Genomic DNA, 12423 nt, shown 5'->3' on the forward strand with positions numbered 1-12423 from the left:
AAGAGTCAATATTTATAGGCTTATACATGCAAAATGTGTAGCTATTTTCTAAAATCAATAAGGATTGAAAACTTGAAGTTATCATGCTTATGTACTAGAGTACACTGGGTAGTATTATGGGTTCTCCCCACTTTCTCTATCAACCTCCTAAAGTGGAAACATTTATTTTATGTGCATTAGTATTTTGCCTGCATGTATGTCTGTGTGGGAGCTGTTGTATCCCCTAGACCTGGAGTGACAGGCAGTTGTAAGCTAACTTGTAGGTCCTGGGAATTGAACCCCATTCCTCTGGAAGAGCAGCCAGCAGTCTTAACCAATGAACCATCTCTCCAGTCCCTGGAAGCACTTGTTTAGAAAACAAATAATCACTGCTATGGCCTCTCTTTAAATTCACAGGTCAATCTGAAAATATACATAAATAATTGAATTCTGAATATTGTTGAAGTATTGTCAATTTATGCTCATAAGTTATATCATTTTTGACATATTTTACAAAGAGTGGAATGATAAATATCACTACTTAAAATTAAGGAGCAACGTTGAATTGAACCTGAGATGTTGTTTCCACATCTTATTTTTAAAAATGATACATTTTAGAAAAATTCAGAGGAAGTATTAGAAGTCAATTATGTTTGCCTCCTTTTATATTAATAAAGTGTTTGTGTATCTATCAATGATATTTTTCTGTTATCCAAAACTTTGTCTTGACACCATTTCAATCTTTGCAGTTTGAGGGATTCCAACAAGTGTCGCCACTAGAGGGCACTAGTGATCTATATTTAACTGGATGGCTGTTTAAAATGATGTAATTGGATAATTTGTAATGCTTTCTGGGTTAAAGAAATATTGCTCCTGTAAAACTCTAAATTTAGAAAAGAGGTGCTTAGAGAATAATATATCATCCTTGGAAATTAAGTGACTCTACAAAGGTAAGTAAGTAGTGACTATGTAGGTGTGTTTATGGAGGGTTAGTGAGTTTTAATTATTTGAGGCAGTCTGAGGGATGGAATGAGACCACCTTCATTGAGCTGGGTGGAATGTGGCTGAGGAATCAGCTAAGGAAGGACACTTGGGTTGCACTTTGTTTCCGTTGCTCCCTGGCTAGAGGACAGATCCAGCCTTTACTGTCCAGATTTTTACTTTGTTAAATGAATATGGCCTGTTCCATGATTCTATTAACCTCTTCTTGGATTCTCTTTCTGTGAGTGTCCATCAGACCCTGAAGTTTTGTTGGATGAAAACGTAGTGACTTTTATGCTTTGATCTCTCAGATAGACCCGAATCATAAAATCCACAAGAAAAGAATACTTGTATGATTGCTCTTGAGATGTACGAGAAGGAAAAGAATTAACTGTTGTTGGTAAGAATTCTTTACTGGGTGACATCAGGAAAAGTTAGGAATTATACCTTTAAGTCCTTACGATGTTTTAGATCAAGCGTACCTGTTTTTAAATCAGTTGCTTTATGAATTATGTCAATGACCCCTCATTTACTATTTAGCACTGATCAATATATAAAGATTCCCACCTAGCAATTTTATTATCCATTCATCAGTTGGTGGACATGTAGGCTGTTTCCAAATCTGACTACTATAAATAGAGCAACAATGAACATGGATGCACAATTCTCTTTGTAGTAGAATGCTAAATCCTTTGTGAACATGCCAAAGAATAGTATATCTGATGTAGATCGATCAATATTCAGCTTCCTGGGGAATCAGCATTTTGATTTACATGATGTCTTTGCAAGTTCACAGTTCCACAAGCAATGAACAAGTATTTTTGTTTGCCCACTGTAAATGTAACTTTTATTCGCCAGATGTAACTATTGTTCCAAAGGTTTACTGCTGAATAGCTTGCCCCTTCTAGTACTTCTGAACTCTAGCTGGCTGGTTCAACTCAGCTATTCTGGCTCAAACTCTTCCCCCAGGCTGACTGATTCAATCTACCTTCTCTTGGTTTCTCACTGAACTGCTCTGCTTGACTTCAAACTAACTGGCCATTTCTTCTAACCTTCTGCCTCCTTCTTATTCTCTGGATCATTCTGTCTTCAGCGCTGTCTCTGTAAAATTGTCCTAGTGGAACTGGCTCCTCTCTTCTCTCTTCTCTCTTCTCTCTTCTCTCTTCTCTCTTCTCTCTTCTCTCTTCTCTCTTCTCTCTTCTCTCTTCTCTCTCCCTCCCCTCTCCTCCCCTCCCCTCTCCCTTCTCCCCTCTCTTTTTCTCTCTTGCCCTCTTAAGTTGTTTCACTTTTCTGTCTGTTTTCATGAGACATGGCCATATCTTATCTCTGACTCATTCTGTCAAAACTTTCTCTGATTTGTCACATTGTCTTCCCCTCAATTAGATTAGATGTCACTTTCAAACATGGCTGGCTCCTTAGATGAACTAACTTTACCTTGTTTGGGATTAAAGGTGTATACCAAGGAACTGTCTGTATTCTAGACAGAGTGATTAAAGGTAAGTACTAAGTGTTTGTGTTCCAGTGTTTGTGTTCCAGCTGGATCACACAGATCTAATTCTTTGGATGTGATTCCTTGCCAGAATAGCCATGTTTCTAGATTAAACTTCGTCTATATTCCACATTCTTGCCAGCATATTTTGTCATTTATTTTATTGAATTTGCCACTCTGACTACAGTAAATTGAAATCTCAAAGTAACTTTAATTTTCATTTCCCTGATGAGTAAGAAGTTGAACATTTAAAAAACATTTTCTCAGCCATTTGTGTTTCATCTTTATGGACTCTAAGTACCTAATTTTTAATTGGGTTGTTTGTTTTCTTGATATTTAGTAGTATTTTAAAATTCTTTTTATATTCTAGACACTAACCCTATATCAGATGCGTAAGTGGTAAAGATCCTTTTCAATTTATTATGGAGCAGCTTTGTTCAAATGACAGTGTCCTTTGCCATATCAGCTTTTGAGTTTCATGAAATTCCAGTTTTTAATTGTTTATCGTAAGGCCTGTGCTTTCAATGTCTTGCTCAGACAGTTCTTCCCTGTGCCTGTAAATTCAAGCCTATTCCTCTACTTTCTCTTCTATTAGATTCAGAGTATCTGGTCTTATGCTGAGTTCTTTGATGCATTTAGAATTGAGGAATGTGCCAATAGATAGACAAGAGCCTGTTTTTATTATTCTACACACTGCTATGCAGTTTGACCAGAAACATTGTTTGAAATGCTGTCTTTTCTCCACTATGTAATTTTTACTTCTTTGGCAAAACAAACAAACATACACATATGCATACATACATACATACATACATACATACATACATACATACATACAAACAGCAGCAGCAGCAACAACAACAACCCCCACCACAGTAACAAAACCCAGCCAACCAAACAAATAACCTGCTGTGTTTAGGTGGTGGAATTATGTCAGGATTTTCAATTTGAGTCTGTTGATCAATATATCTATTTTAGTGTCAGTACCATGCTGCTTATTATGAAAGCTCTGTAATACTACTTGAAATATGGGATGGCAATAACTCCAGCAGCTATTTCATTGTTCGGGATTGTTTTAGATATCCTGTTTTCTTTGTAATTCTGGAGTCTGCTCTTTGAAATGAGTCAGCTTTGGACTAAATAAGCATCGTTCTTAGGTGACTGCTTTTACTTACAGGTTCAGTATTTTTTTTGGCGCCTTGCAATAAATGATATTCAGATGAATCTGATATTAACACTCATATCTATCATTTTAAAATTAAGTTGTATTATGCAAGGAATAAAACTAAAGCATAAACTCATAGTCGTAACCATTTAAAACTTTGAATTCAATGTCCAAGACTCCCAGGCAACTAGAAATTAAGAGGACTGTCTCTTTAAAAAAGGCAAGTCCTAAAACTCCATGAAATTTCTCTCACATTCATGAATAAATTAAACTACGCATGCACAGGAGAACATCTAACGAACACACAGGAGCAAATCAGTTTGCACTCGGAAATGCTAAGCTGCAAAGATTTCCTGCAAACCGTAATGCTGACAGAATTGACATTTAAATCTTTCAAATGAGGATCCTTAATTGAAACCTCAGAAGGACTATGACACGGAAATGATGATAATATCCTCAGGACTAAATGTTCATTCTAAGATGAAGGCCAAAGTAAGTCCCTGTCTAGAAAATTATAGAATGAAAACCACACGAGTTCGAGACAATTTAACCATTCTCTCCTAGAAAGAGAAGGAGATGCACAGGTTTTGGAAGGTTGCCAAAACTTGTTAACTTCAGGAAGCTCTAAAGGTACAAAACACTTAAAGCTCCTCCTCAAGGTCTTGAAAGATGCTGTGAGTACACAGTGGCTGAGATGAGAGTCAGACTAAGAACAGCTTTAGAGATGTACAGAGAACTAGAGGATGCAGACTTCTTAAGTTGCCACCAATGTTGGAGTGGGCTGTTGGTGAGACAGTTGCCCTTGAATGACCTATACTTCTAAAAGGAAGCTTACAATAACAGTGTAGAAAACAGTTCAAGTACATTCACTGGTACATTAAGCTAGACCTGGGTAGAATTGCTGGTTAAGTTTCTAACCAGTGTGCTGTCTGGAGTGAATGGGCATTTGTTTATATCCTCCCAGGAAAACACTAACCTGCAAAAGGATGCTATGGCCCATAATTGTACATAGTTGACAGTGTGTGAATGTTAACTAAAGTACTATCAGTGTGAAATGAATAAAGGAAAACTGGACTCACAGTTAAAAGCAAAAGTAGATAACAGAAAAAAATGCTTAAGATGACTCAAATGTTAGTATCAAAGATTGAATTTTAAACTGGTGTGTGTGTGTGTGTGTGTGTGTGTGTGTGTGTGTGTGTGTTGTGAAGGATTCAAATTAAATGATGCTGAACAGATGAAGAATCTAGGAAAAAACCTATTATGCTGGGTAGTTTTTTCATCTATTTGACACAAACTAGAGTTATTTGAGAATACCATGTTTCCCCAGATCATTGTGAACAATCTCATCAATTTACATGATGTTGATTCAAAACCTCAATCAATGGACACATTTTCATGTTTTAACCTTATGATTATTAGAGCTCAGTCAACTGCAGGTAAAACTGAGGAACCTAAATGCCACAGACTGGGCTCAATGCCCCCCCCCCGATCCATGGGAATGAGGGGTTCTGGCAGGTGGACATGGAGTTGGTGAGGATGGGGTGACAGACTCGACACAAGGGAGTGTGGATCTGAATGTAATGTCAAATTGAGCATCAAACTTTTTTTTTAATTTTCTTTATTTACATTTCAAATGCTATCCCAAAAGTTCCCTATACCCCACCCCTGCCCCTGCTCCTTTTTATACTGAAGAAAATAGGGAAATTAGGTGACACATGGGCAGGATACAATGAGGTTACAGGATGCTTAATGACTCTAACACAAAACAAAGGAATACAAACACAAAGACTGGAAGGAACTGGGCAATAAAACAACTGAGACAAAGTCAGTTCTATCTAAGGTCAGTTATATTCTTAGAAGCCAGGTGTGAAGTCTTTACACTCTCAGGGCAAGGGCATGCCCAAGTCATGGTTCTAATTAGGGAGTTACACTCTAGCTAATCTTCTCGTGAATAATGCAATACGCTAAAACCACAGCCTGATCTACTTCCTAAACCATTGTAATTCCTGTATATGGGAGCAACTTGGCTTTTATTCTGAGTGACAGTGTGGGGGGAATTTTCTACTAATAAGTAATGTAGTCTGCCATACATAACTATAATAAGAATTCTAAACTTAGGTTGCTAAGCTTGCCCTGAGATTTCTAACTTTATGTAGTAGATAGTAATGCATGATTTCTTTCACTATCTCTCATACAATACTAGAGGCAATTCTGAATGTCACTGAATAGGCAACATTCTTAATGAATTCCAAGTCCAGGGTAGGCTCAAGGACTATCTAGGTGAAGGCCAGGAAGCAAGTTCGATTTTGCTTAGGTATTTGGCAAGTTATTGCTTGGAGGCACCTATAACAAAACAATACTGAAAGAAAACACGCAGATCCATTCACAAGGACAAAATTGGAGCATACGTGCTATGGGATGCCACAGCTCCAGGACACTAAGTTTCTGTGAAAATCTTTGCTTTGGGACTGCTTCCAGGTTCCTAAACCTGTCAAGCAAGTCACTACTGGAGTGGATGTAGTACCTAAAGCCATAATTAAAGAAGGATGTATGGATTATATATGTGGGTTGTGAAGACTATGACATATATAGATGTAAAACCCTTAAATTATAGGATTGTAGTAGCAAAACAAGCAAGAGGAGGTTGACAGAATCCTGTATTGGCAAAGCTATAATTTTTCATAAAGTACAAACACTAAGTATAAGAAGGATGTCATCAGAATTAACCTTTGCAATTATTCGTCTAAAGCAAATCAGAATAATTACATGCTTAGTGTTAATTATGCTATTTAAGGAAAATAGACCTAATACTTCAATTTAAAAGTAGAGATTGTGCTACTGGTTTAAAATAAATAACAAAACCAAGTCTCAGTGATGTGTTGTTTATGCAGAATTTGCTTACTATAAAAATGTGATGTCAGTAGGTTAAAGCGTAAGGATAAGAAAATCTACATTATACAACTGATAAGAATTGATAGCTGATGTGAATATATTGAAACAATACAAAATGCATCTCAAGACAACTACCTCCTAGAAATAGGATCATGACTGTAGAAAATCAAATAACCCTATTAAACAATGGGGTACAGAGCTAAATAAAGAATTCTCAACTGAGGAATACTGAATGGCTGAGAAGCACCTGAAAAAAAAATGTTTAAAATTCTTAATCAGGGAAATGCAAATCAAAACAACCCTGAGATTCCAACTCATACCAGTCAGAATGGCTAAGATCAAAAATACAGGTGACAGCAGATGCTGGCAAGGATGTGGAAAAAGAGGAACACTCCTCCATTGTTGGTGGGATTGCAAGCTGGTACAACCACTCTGGAAATCTGTTTGGTGGTTCCTCAGAAAATTGGACATAGTACTACTGGGAGATCCAGCAATTCCTCTCCTGGGCATATACCCAGAAGATATTCCAACTTCTAATAAGGACACATGTTCCACTATGTTCATAGCAGCATATTTATAATAGCCAGAAGCTGGAAAGAACCCAGATGTCCCTCAGCAGAGGAATGAATACAGAAAATGTGATACATTTACACAATGGAGTACTACTCAGCTACTAAAAACAATGAATTCATGAAATTTTTAGGCAAATAGATGCATCTGGAGAACATCATCCTGAGCAAGGTAAACCAATAACAAAAGAACACACATGATATACACTCACTGATAAGAAGATATTAGACCAGAAACTTAGAATATCCAAGATACAATTTGCAAAACACATGAAACTCAAGAAGGAAGACCAAAGTGTGGACACTTGGCTCGTTCTTAGAATGGGGAACAAAATACCCATGGAAGGAGTTACAGAGACAAAATTCAGAGCTGAGATGGAAGGAAGGACCATCCAGAGACTGCCCCACCTGGTGATCCATCCCATATACAACCACCAAACCCAGACATCATTGCATATACCAGAAAGATTTTGCTGACAGGACCCTGATATAGCTCTCTCTTGTGAGGCTATGCCAGTGCCTGGCAAATATAGAAGTAGATTCTAACAGTCATCTATTGCATGGGACACAAGGCCCCAATGAAAGGCGCTAGAGAATGTACCCAAGGGGCTGAAGGGGTCTGCAGCCCTATAGGAGGAACAATATGAACTAACCAGTACCCCCAGAGATGTGTCTCTAGTTGCATATGTAGCAGAGGATGGCCTAGTGGGCCATCAATGGAAGGAGAGGCCCTTGGTCTTGTGAAGATCATATGCCCCAGTACAGGGGAATGCCAGGGACAGGATGCAGGAGTAGGTGGGTTGGGGAGCATTGTGGGGGGAGGGTATTGGGGGCTTTGGGGATATCATTTGAAATGTAAATGAAGCAAATATCTAATAAAAAGAAAACATTAATAGAATCATATTTTTGTGTATGATTTCCTGGAGATAAAAGGATAAATTAACCAAGAAGAAATATCAATCATATGCATATTATTAGGTACATAAAAGCATATGCACCTAATAATAGAGAGAGAGCTATAGATATCATGAACAAGGACAGAAAATATCCCTCCCAGATTGGACCCAGGCAAGCCTATGGGAACTTTTTTGATTGATGATTGTTGTGGGAGTGCCTACTTCTGGTAGTGACATCCCTGGGAAGGTGGTCCTGGGCCCACCCCAGAACCTATGAGGAGTAAGCCCATAAACAGTTCTCCCCCATGGCCTCTGTCTCAGCTCCTGCTTCCAGATTTCTGCCTTGATTCCCTGATCTAATTTCTCATAGCCCCTTGGATCATATGGTCAGTCTCAAGCATGCTTCTTTTTTATTGGGGGATGGGTAGGGGTTGGCGAATTTTTTTCTCTTTCTTTTTTTTAAGTTTTAATTGGTTCTTTGTGAATTTTCCATCATGCACTTCAATCCCACTCATCTTACCCTCTCCTAGTACCCACCCCCAACAAAGAAAAAAAAATTGTTGTGGAAGTGTAGTGTGTATCATTGTGGGTCCCACAGCATATCTTTTCTCTACATTTCTTTGCTTGTAAATATTTATTACAATGAATTGTCTGTCCCAGGCTCATTTCCATCTAGTGCCCTCAGTTACTGGAGGAATTCTTATAGTCTCTAGCTTGTTCCCATTCTTAAGAGCTCTTGGGACCTGCAGGGAACACCACCTGCATGGTGCTAGACTGGTGGTCAGCTCGGTCTTGCTGTTCTCAGTGGATGTTAGGCTACTAAGCATTCAGATATTCATAGGTCAGAACACGGAGTGTAGACATGACTTCTCTCCTCTATAGCACCTACTGGTGCCCATGTGACATACCAGCCCCAACTGCAATGTATAGGGGCAGGTTGAAGTGCATTCATTATAGAGACAACAGCTCTTCTCTGACACGCGTTCTAGGCTGCTTCTCAGTGTTATGTATAAGTAGAAATTAGTAAAGGTCGTTATGGATTATCAGAAGAAGTAACAAGAACATGGAATCATCCTCAAAACAAATACTGTGGGTTAAGGACTGGAGTCAAAGCTACATCTATGATGCTATTGCTACTACTTAACTGTACACAGGGGCCTATCGTAAGATTATTTAATGCAGTTTTGAGTGAGCATGGTCCTTCCTGGACAATTGCTATTACTACAATTATCTTCTCAAATGTGGCAAAAGAGGAGATACAGGAGGACATATCACCTAAATTCTCAAACCACTACAGGTGGTTTTAATTGGGAGGCTCTCAATAAAATTATATGCATTTCATCTAATTCCTGCCCACTGCATGTTCTTGTGTGTGCACTCTGAGATGTGATTTCCTGCCCATTGCCCCTGTATTCCTCTTTCTGATTCTAGCCCCTGAAGGAATGATTTCTTGGCTATGCTACAGGGTTTCTTTACAGAGCCCTGAGCTAACCTGTAATCTGAAAGCATGGTATCAGTTGCACAGCTTTCCTGTGACAAACATCCCAACATTCCTATCAAATGCTGGGATCTACATCTTCCCAAAGCATTTCCAGGTTTGCTTCCTAGCCATTCTTCTTCTGTTTGTTTATGCTGATACATCTCCTACCATTTATCTCCCTTTGAATTCAATGTTTCTGGCTCACCAAAGCAGTATTTATGACAAGACATGGTGATTCTTGTCACATTGTTCTCCACAATTAGTGGACTCCTACTGATGAGGGGTCAAATGCTTTAAAATCTTAAGATTTAAAACATTATATTTCCTGTTCTGTAGTTTTTTTGATGTATATTTAAAGAACGAGACTATACTTCCTGAACTCCAATTAATACTTTCCGATGGACTTGAAAGCATAGCCTTCACAGAGCTAAAGTGACCTTTGTGTATTCTGTTTTATGGCAGTTAAACAAGTTCTTTAAGGTGACTGTGTCCAACACAGCCATCTGCTCCCAACTTGTCTCATTTTAATTTGCTGTTTCCCTTTTGGCAAACAGATAATGAAGAAAGGAAGTGGAGGGAGGAGAAAGGATGCAGACCTGTATTTACTGTTCAGAGAGGTAGGATCAAAATAACCCTTGCTAACATGTTCTTTTCCACCTACCCACAGGTGGGATGGCCTCAGAGTGAGCACTATTTGTCTCCTTAATATTTGGTGACTCCTTTGGTGTCACTAAAGGAGAATGAGGAATGACAGCTTCTGTTTCAAATTGTTTCAAAATGTTTAAATTGGGCAGAGTTGCCAAGTGCAGCTTAAATAAACCCAGGAATGTACACAGTATGAAGATGTGTTAGTATATTAAACATAGAGAAGGCCAGTATGGGTGGTTCTTCTATTTCACATGCCTCTCCTTTTCACTAGCAATTTCTCCAGTGGCTCCCAGACTATTTTTAAATATAAACTACCAAATCACTGACACGTTTTCTGAGGATAGGTAAATCTTTAATCCTTCATAGTATGTCTGGGGATTTGCTCAAAACACTGCTTTTATATGGCCAGGCTAAAAATACAGCAGAGACTATGAAAATGTAAACATTTCCTCTCTCTTTCTCTCTCCAAACCTCACAACTGGCATACAGTTGCTGAGGAAACAAGCATAATATGAAAGACATTTCCAACTAACAGTCCTATGTACTGCAACGTAAATAATTGTGTTTATTTGGGAAACAGCTAATGCAATTACTTCCAGACATGCTTTAAAAAGAAAAAATCTGAGGAGACTTTTGTTGGTGTGCATATATATGTACACACACTCACACACACACACACACACAGAGAGAGAGAGAGAGAGAGAGAGAGAGAGAGAGAGAGAGAGAGAGAGAGAGAGAGAGAGAGAGAGAGAGAATTAGCTGCTTCGGGTACTAGGTACAATCACAATTCTGTGCAAACTTCTTCATTATATACTTCCAGAAATGTATGCTACATACCCATTGGATAATGCCTGTCCATTCCCTCAGCTTCTGGAAACTGATGCCATTTTTCTATTATTATGAATTCATCTGTTTTGGTATGTGTTGTACGTATAGTAGTATGTATCTTTTTTTGCTTGCCTTATTTGTAACTGTATGCTCTCCTGTTAACAGGTTTGTACATGTTGCAGCAACACTCAAGAGTTTGTTGCCTCTTAGGACTGAATAGGTCTTAAAAAGGTCCCCTGGCTATGCCGTATTTTATCTGATGAGTCTCCTTGGGTTCTTCTCTCTCTCTCTCTGCTTACTTTCCCTAATGCTTATATGTACATGAGTGTTCCTGCTTCTTGCTTTCATTTTGCAAGTATATTTATGGAAGTGAAATTGCTGGATTGTGAGACAATTCCTACTTATTACCAATTATGCACAGTTATCCTCAATTCATAACGATATTTCCTTCTTGGTATTCTGTGTTTTTCTGCAGGAAGGTACTCTCATGTATATGATAAAAATTTACTAAAATTTTTATTATTCACAGGATGTCAGCAAGAATCAAGGAGAAAAAGAAGATGTCAGATGTCAAACTTTCTTTTCTTTATTTCTTCCTTTGCTTGTTTCTTTCTTTCATTTATTTCTGAGCAGAATCTCTGTGTATCCTGGTTGGCCAAACTTCTCTGGCTGACATCAAGTTCATTTAGTTTAAATTTTATCTATCAGCATAAATTATTTACATTCATTGGTACTTTAATATTTTATGGGTCCTTGCATATTATTAGACTGTACGAATTCAAACATTTACTTATATTGTCAAATATTAATTTTCCCCCGAGGTTGCGAGAATGACATAGTGTATTCTCTTTTAATATATTCAATGTGTAACAGTACTTTAGACAGAGAAGACAAGGAGACTAATTGCAGTCATTATCTTTTCAAAGCTTATGAAGTAATGAAACTGGGTCATGTGCTTAATCTGCATCATACACGACTTAGGAAATATTATGTTTGTTTTAGGGGTAAAGAGTTCAGACTGACTAAGCTACATCCCTCACTCTTTGACTGTAGCTTTCTAAGTCTTGGTACAGTCAACTGATGTGATCTCCACGTTAAGGCCATTGCTAACCAACTTATTCTCCGCATCCCTTCCTCAAATGGCTGGTAGATAGAAAATGTCAACAGTCAACTGACATCATTTTTCCTGGACATCATTCATGTGCAAACAGACTGGCTGCACTGGAAGCAACAGTTCATCTTCAGTCCAATGCCAGTGGCTGGACACATGGTTTACAGGGGGAAAGTCATAATCACATGTCATATCATAGAGAGATTTCTCAGGACGGAGGCCTAGAAAACATCTGATGCTTTGAGTACTTGGGAATTAAATCCCCAGATCTACTGAAAGAACAGCCAGTTTTCTTAACTGCTGAACCATCTCTCTAGCCCTGATCTTACTACTTTTAAGTAAAATCTTAATTTGTAATAGCCATAAATAATATTAAAATATGAAT

General features: G+C 38.1%; 1 non-coding gene across 1 annotated transcript; it reads right to left on the minus strand.

The window, feature by feature from the left end:
* Positions 1–8778: 8778 nt before the first annotated feature.
* LOC115065279 lies at positions 8779–8908 on the minus strand. Its single transcript, XR_003845070.1, has one exon. It is a non-coding gene; the product is annotated as a small nucleolar RNA SNORA17 (small nucleolar RNA).
* Positions 8909–12423: the final 3515 nt, after the last annotated feature.

Source organism: Mus pahari, chromosome 13 (genome assembly GCF_900095145.1).
Source record: "Mus pahari chromosome 13, PAHARI_EIJ_v1.1, whole genome shotgun sequence".
Taxonomy (NCBI): Eukaryota; Metazoa; Chordata; class Mammalia; order Rodentia; family Muridae; genus Mus; species Mus pahari.